Below are 8,055 nucleotides of genomic sequence, written 5' to 3' on the forward strand. Positions count from 1 at the left end.
TCTGTTGTCAAATACCTGAAAAGGGCCACAAGATGCTGCATCTGATCATGTCTCGTCCACTACAAATAAAAGAATCCCAAGTAGGGTTCCTCACTACTCACGCAGAAAATTCTTGACTGGAAATCTTGTCTCTGAAGTAGAGATGGCTATGATGTTATGCCAGGTTTTTTTTTTTTTTTAATACTTCCTGCTGTTCTGCATCATTTTCTTGGACAGGGTAGTATGTGTCTGTCTTTCAATCTGTCTCCATCTGTAATATACCCGTCAAAATTCCTTGACATTTGTGTCTGATGCTGTTCCTTCATTTCACTGCTGATTAAAGCGCTCTACCTTTCCAGTCTTCGGTCCTTTTGTTTGGCTCCTTGAGTGGGCAACGTAGGGTTTGAAGCTGACATATAAGCTTTCATATTTTGTAAGTTACCTGGCTTTTGTTGTTTAATGATATTTTGCAAGTATTTTCTCCTGTCATTAGCTACCATTTGAAAATCCCTACTACTTGAAAATCAAATCCCTATACTAATTAATTAATCTCCCCCTATTGATGGACCAAGAGCTGTGAGTTTCTTTTTTATGATTTTAATAATGATATGGCATACATACTTAGATATATTTAATAAGTATTTCTTTAATTTTTAATTAGGTTAGGATCCTAGAAATGGGATTACTGCATCAAAAATTATGAATCCTTTGACATCTTTGATAAACAATGTTAAATTTCTTTTCCTAGTCTCTTTTTTTTCTTTTTGCCAGTTTAAATTTATTTCTGCTATCAATATATGCAAACAACTTTGCTAGGAAAAATAGGTCAAGTTGATATATTCAAATGTTATATTTTAGAATTTCTGTTCAGTGTTTGATTTTTCTTACTGTTATTTTAAGACTTTTCATGTATCAAAAACATTTACCTTTTATGTACCATTCTTGTATCCAGTGTGTTTCCTGCTTTGCAGTTTGCATTTGGTGTGGGTTTTGATGAGACGATCTCTATCTGTTTTGTTTCATTGATCCAGATTCAGTTGCCGTTCACGACTACACTTTTTGGGTCATTATAAGTCTTGAAGGCATTTTAATATCTGGGAGGTAAATTGCTAATCATCTTCTTAATCAAATTACTCACGACAATCCTTCACATTTTAAATTTCCAGATACGTTTCAAATTATTTTTACTGTCAGTTATAAAACAACCAAATTGGGATTTAAATGTGAATATAAATATGCACACTATATCATTAATAAAATAAAAAGACATGGACACAATTCGTGCATCCATCAACAAAGAAATATTAATCAATTCGATGGGGGATATTATTAATACATGGAGGAATTTTTAAAAGTTGTTCACTTAGATTAATGAGTAAAACGTATTTATAAGTCAGTGAAGAGACAATCTTATTAGAGTCCGTGGCTTATACACGTAGAGAGAAAGGAGTCAGACAGGGAGGGTATTAATTATGGATTTCTTTGAAAGACAGAAAGGAAGTTTAGTCTGATTTGAAGATTATGGGAAACCATGATAGTCTTTGAACAAGTGACTGATTTGTTGAAATTAACATTTAATAATGGTAAGAACTAACGTTGATTATGCCCTTGTTATATGCCAGGAGCTCTTTCAGCTACTTTACAATCTGTTCAACCCGTGCAAACACTCGACGCAGTTACTGTTACTCTTATCCCATTCTACATGTGGCGAAATGGAGACACAGGGGGATCAAGTAACTTTCTCAAGGTTGCACAGCTAAAAAGGAGCAATATGGCTTCAGAGTTCACACTCTTCACTGCTAATTTATACTAGAATGAGAGCAGATTCATTTTCTTCTCTCCATCACTCCCCACCAGCATCAACAAGAACAACAAAAACCAAACGAACAAATCTGCTACCAGATGTTTTTTTCCAAGATTTTTTAAGATTATTTTCCCCTTGAAGAATTTAATACCTTGGACAACCTAGCTGTTAAAGTTCACTTGAGAAGTCATCAAAGTCGAAGTTATGCTTTTAAAGGGGCGGGAAATAAAAGCAAAAACAAGCCCGTACTGTCTGATTATGCGTGATGCGGAGGTAGGGCTTTCTGATACTGTACCCAGGGCTCCAGTTAAACCACTTCATGCATCTCTAAGTGGTTATTCTTGTTTCTTAGAAAATGTGTACTTATAAATAAAGCTCTAACAACACACTTTATACAATATTTTAAAGTGCTGCTGAAAAGTTTACCTCTGTCATGACTGTTTCTTAGAGAAGCTCTTTTTCATAGTCTAATTTATTAGTTATTATTTAACCACGCTGATGGTTTGTCTTGGTGAAACCTCTCAGAAGACAAATAATGCTTTGAAAATGTGTTGACTAAAAGAAATTTCCAGGAAAAAAAATAATAGTGACTCTCAAAAGCCTCATAAAATTGTTAATAATTGTTGAAGGTGGGGAGGCAAATTTAACCTTATGGCAATTGGCTTCTATAGCTGCATTCTGCATAATTGGTGCCCCAATTTTTGTTGCAAGTGGAAATCAGTAATAAAATGAAATCGCTGAAATTTCAATGATCAATAAATAGCTAGCTGTCATAAAATAGCACAAATGAGGTCTAGTCAAGAGAGTCATATTACACTGTGTATCAGCCCAATAATAAGGTATAAAAATGGCGTGTTTCAGAGGGATTTACAAATTAAAATAGGTGTTTCTAGTCGTGGAAGGGGATGATGTGAGAAAGTTTTGTGAAGCTCACCTGGAGGATATAGTGGACAAAATCTTTGAAACTGAAAGGGTCCCACAGCATTTATAAAAGGCGCTCAACATTGCTCTCCCAATTTCCTTGGGTTCCTGTCTTAGAACTGCTGTCAACTTCTCTTCCAATCCTGACCTCGACACATTAGCCATCACCTGTCTCAGTTCTCACTGCCTCAAAGACGCACCCTTCAGATCTTTTTCCATTACCAGCCTCACCCATGACCGAAACACCCGATTGCCGCTGCAACTCTATGGGGAGCCATTATTCCTTCTCTTTCTTCTTTCAAGTACCCAGAAAACAGCCGCTGACATTAACTCATTTGCCGATTCAGCTGTCCGCCCACCCACCCATTTGACAACAATGTAGAGGTAGCTATAGCATGGAGAGCACAGGCTTGGAAGTCAGGCTGCTTACATCTGTCTCCTGGTTCTAACACTTTTTATTCTTATAAGCTTGAACAATTTATTTAACCTCTTTATTCTTCAGTTTCCTCATCAATAGAATGTAAAAATAATTCAACCACCTTCATGGGGTTGTTTTGATGACTGAAGGGGATAGTTTCTAGCAATGGTGGTAAGTGCTTCAAAGGAGAGGTCTCTGAGCCCAAGGCAGGGATCTGACCTACTCAGGTCAGTTAGAGGAAGATGCCGTGGGACATGCTCTTGAAGAAGAGAGCTGAAGAACGAGTTCATATGAACTTGGTCAAAAAGGAGAGAACATTATAAATTGAGGTCACGTGTTTGGGAAGGAATCAGGATGAGCACAAATAAAGATGGAAGGTCAGTGAGTGTGGTGCACAGAGAGCAAGGTGAGGCTGGAGGGACACATGGAGGAGAGCTGATGAAGGGCTTCCCACGGTTATTTATGGAAGTTGTGAGCAGTTGGCCACATTAACTTTTAACGTGATGAGATGCTGGATTGCAGAGGGACCTGACGGGCTGACAGTGGACACACCAGGCTATTTTAATAAAATAATTCAGGAGAAAGACAGTGGAAGCTTACAGTAGGATGGTGGTGATTAAGGATGGAGAGAAGCAGATGGACTGACGAGTTGTCTAGGAAGTAAAACTGCCAGACCTCGGAATGGCTTGTGTTCGGAGAGGCTGGGGGAGGGAGAGGGAGAAGTTACGGATGACTCAGGCTTCAGGCTTGTGAAACTTGTGACTCAAAGGGGAGAAGGTCATGTGTTTGAGTTGGGACATTTTGCATTTCAGGCAGCCAAAAGGGCAAAGTCTTAAGGCGCTTTTTCATCCCTTAACATTTTTTAAAATCTTCCCTATCAAATATAGACTCTGAAGTTAGAATTCAGTGATTTTTACCAATTTCACATGTTTCTACCCTTTCCCTTTCTGAGTTCCTCAAGCTAATACCATCACTGTCTTCGAGCTTTTAACCTGCTCCCTCCCTTCTCCCCACCTACTCTTATTTTCTTTCCTTTTGAGATCTGTTAAAATTAACTTCCTTTCAAAGGTAGTACATCTGATTATAATAAAAATCTACTTCCACTTGCATCCCTGTGCCCAGGACTGCAGTGTTGATTTGCATGTTAATCTGCGCTTGCTGATACGTGGCTTCATAAAATCATTCTATCCTTATTTTTTGCGTGTCGTTTCTTTATCGCTATATTGCATACTGCCTCAGATCGGGAATCAAGTCTTCTATTTACTTTTGGTCTGTCCTTTTTCCTCCTAGAATCATTTGCAGAATTACTGGAATAAACAAAAAACAAGTTAGTTGTCTGACCAAATTTTCCAAGATGGGTGGGTGGAGGTAGTAAAATGACTGACTAATGCGTCGTTTGTTCATTGTCTCAAAGCCACAGAAATCTTTCATCACTGTTCCAATTCCAATTTTTTTCTCCTTATATTCCTCTCAGTGGATGGAATTCTTTGAGAAATGCCAAAAAGTAACAGGTCGATGAGGTGTAGTAGAACGAACATGAGAGTTGGGCTCAGATAGCAGGTTTTATTGATCTCTGTGTGTCCTTGGACATATCACTTAACCTCTCTGAGTCTGAATCTCCTTATTTTAAAAATTGGAATATGAATATCTAATCTCCATACTCATTCACAGTCTTATTTATCCCTTCAGATTCTGGCTTCATTGTATTTCCATTTATAAGGAAGTAACCTGTGTAAATACATTTACAATCTGCGTATGAATTTCCGGTTGAACTTGGTACTGTCTCCTTATATTAGTACTTGCAGAAAGCAAATTTCTAAACAAAATTTAACTTGAAGATGTTGAAAAATAACATTAAAACACAATAACTATTTCAAAAATGTTTATAAAGTTCAAAAAGTCACTTTCAAAGCCCAAATACTCTAGAACTGGAAAGTGACAAATATATCAGAATACCCACAGAGAAACCTGTTTTCACTTTGGAGTAAATATTTTTTTTCTCATGAAGAGATTGCTGCACTGAATGGTAAAAAAAAAACTGCCAAAATTTAGAGGAAGTTAAGCAACGTCAGTATGCAATTAAGAATAAATCAGTCATAGCATAGTCATGTGATCAAGGGAGTTTCCGCACTGCATTTGAGAAGCTCAGAGAAACTGATGTTAAACTGTCATTGAAAAGCAAAAAATTACTTAAATTATTTTAAATAAGAACTTAACAATTCAGTGAAGATATGGGGTGATGGCCACTCTTTTTAAAATGTATTTCTTCAACCTATACCAAATTAACCACTCTATAAATCAGAAGATTCATATTCAGTTTATAAAATCATCAACACTGAAAAGCCTAGAACATTTTAAAGTAAATATATTGTCAGTGTTTTAAAGTTTTACTGGCAGGGCAACAAATTGATCCAAGCAAGATTTCTTTAACCAGACAATTAGCAATTTTCCCCCATATTAATATTGTAATGATATTGTTTTCCAAATGTATTTTATAGCCCTACAAAAAACTTCAAAGTGTATGGATTGGATTTTAACTAGGAAAAACAACAGAAACATCATTTGGACAAATTTTGTTGAAATCCAAGGGATTATAAAAGAATTCCTCTTGTGGGCTTTTCTCTAAAATCCAGTGGAGCAGTTTTGTTCTTTATCTGGAGACAGAAGTTGGTGGAAAGTTGGCAGGCACCCTAGTCCTACAGTTCTCAGGAAATGTGGGCTCAGGCTGCCCTTCTTGGCTGCCAGACACATCCAAAGCCACATCACCTCGGGGGGTGTTCTGGGTAGGTGAATCCCTGAGTTTCCAGTGATACCCCAGCCCCTCAAGGCAATGCTGGTGGATTTGACTGCCAGATTCAGCTCACCCTCTCTCTCTTAAATTTAATAATAAAAAAAATTGAAGTCAAGTTGATTTACAATATTGTGTTAGTTTCTGTATGTAGAATCTAAAAAAATAATACAAATGAATTTATGTACAAAACAGAAACAGACTCATAGACATAGAAAACTAACTTAGAGTTATCAAAGAGGAAGGACAAGCAGGGATAAATCAGGAGTATGGGATTAATAGATGCAAACTACTATATATAGAATAGATAAGCAACAAGGATTTACTGTATACCACTGGGAGAAATATTCAACACCTTGTAATTACCTATAATGGAAAATAATCTGAAAAAATACATATAACTGAATCAGCTCATTTGCTCTTAATTTTTCTCTGAACCTCACTCCTGTGCAGTGCTGCCCACACCCTTCTCGGGAAGTAGCTGTCTTTTGGCTGCTGGTGGAGACACTCTGGGGTCACGGTCAAGAACTAAGTGTTGGTGGGAGGGTAGATCTCAGTGGTAGAGAGCATGCTCAGCATGCAGGAGGTCCTGGGTTCAATCCCCAGTACCTCTATTGAAAAAAATGAATAAAGAAATAAATCTATTATTGTCCCCCAAAAAAGTAGAAATAAAAAAAAGGGCTAAAGGTTGATATATGATTTAATTCTTACGTGAAATATAAAAGACTAATATACAAAATAAAAGAACAAACCAAACCAAACAAAAACAAACAGCTACCGAGAACAGAGTTGTGGTTCCCAGAGGGGAAGGGGCAGGAGGGACAGGGTAAAATGGGTAAAGGGGATCGACTTTACGGGGAGGGATGGAAACTCAGTTTTTAGAGGTGAGCAGGCTGTAGTGTATTGAGAAGTAGAAATACAGTGTTGTACCTGTGAAACATATAATGTTATAAACCAATGCTACCTGGGTAGAAAGTAAAAAAGACTGCAAGGTGATGTTAATTACTTGTGGTCTTACTGTGCATCTGAAAATAGAGGAAGAATGCCTTTAGCTATTATCCCAGGTGTGGAGAGACCGTGTCACAGTTATGGGGAGTGTTATTATTTGAAGAAGGCAAGAAGAGAGAACAGGTTGTGGCTGGAGAAGGAATTGAAACAGGAGGGCTGCCTCCTCCTCCTCTTCTGTCCTTAGTGGGAATCACTGAGTGTTGCTTCCATGCTGATGGACAATCCAGCAGAGAGAGAGAGAGAGAAGTTAAATGTACAAGTAGGAGGAGGATAACCAAAGAAATTAAAATCTTGGAGGAGATACCAGAAAAGTTGATGGGAAACTGAACATCTGAGAGATTGATTTTTGAAGGATGGAGGGACGTTTTCTTCAGTGAAATCAGAAGAAGGAAAGATGTGGGCGGGGAAAGTCAAGGAGGATTTAGAGGATCCTTGGAAGGACCTCCCTTCTGACTGCTTCTGTTTTCACCAACAAGCATGAGAGGACACTTTCAGCTGGGAGTTGGGTGGCGAAGAGGGGTGCTGAGAGGATGGGGTAGGAGATTTTGACAGGAAAAAAAAATATATGAAATATTGCGTTATGGAAGAAAATGAGAGTACTTACTAGAAAATGTAATAGGCTGCAGGGCAGATTTGAAGATTCCATTAAACAGTGAATTTCTCAGCATAAGATTCACATACCTAGAAAATTAAAAGTTGGCTGTCTTCTAACTTCACAGGTAATTATATCTATTTAAGCATACACTGCAAGCTTTTTTAACTGAAATTTGCAATCCATATTTTAGCAGACCAAGTCAAGAGGAAAAGACAAAGAGACTCAGCAGTATACAAATATCACTTTTACACAGATTTCAGGGCTCATCTGGAGAAAGGGTCCCTGGGTTATTTGTAAGACATCTGAAAATGTTTGAGTTAACATATTAAACTTTTCAATGTCTGAAACAAACAAAGAATTGGGAACATGAATTTAAAATGAACTGACTTCTCTGTCCTGTAAGAAGTTGGCATCATGTATAAAACCTTTTCCATGGCTACAGATGCAGGTCAAGGAGCAGAAATTTTCACCCCAGAATTACAAAATTCACTAGCAGCCACCGCGGGTATTTTACCGTGTTCCAAGACAGTGGCACCTGTGGG

The sequence above is a fragment of the Vicugna pacos genome, chromosome 2, assembly GCF_048564905.1.
Source record: "Vicugna pacos chromosome 2, VicPac4, whole genome shotgun sequence".
NCBI classification, from domain to species: domain Eukaryota; kingdom Metazoa; phylum Chordata; class Mammalia; order Artiodactyla; family Camelidae; genus Vicugna; species Vicugna pacos.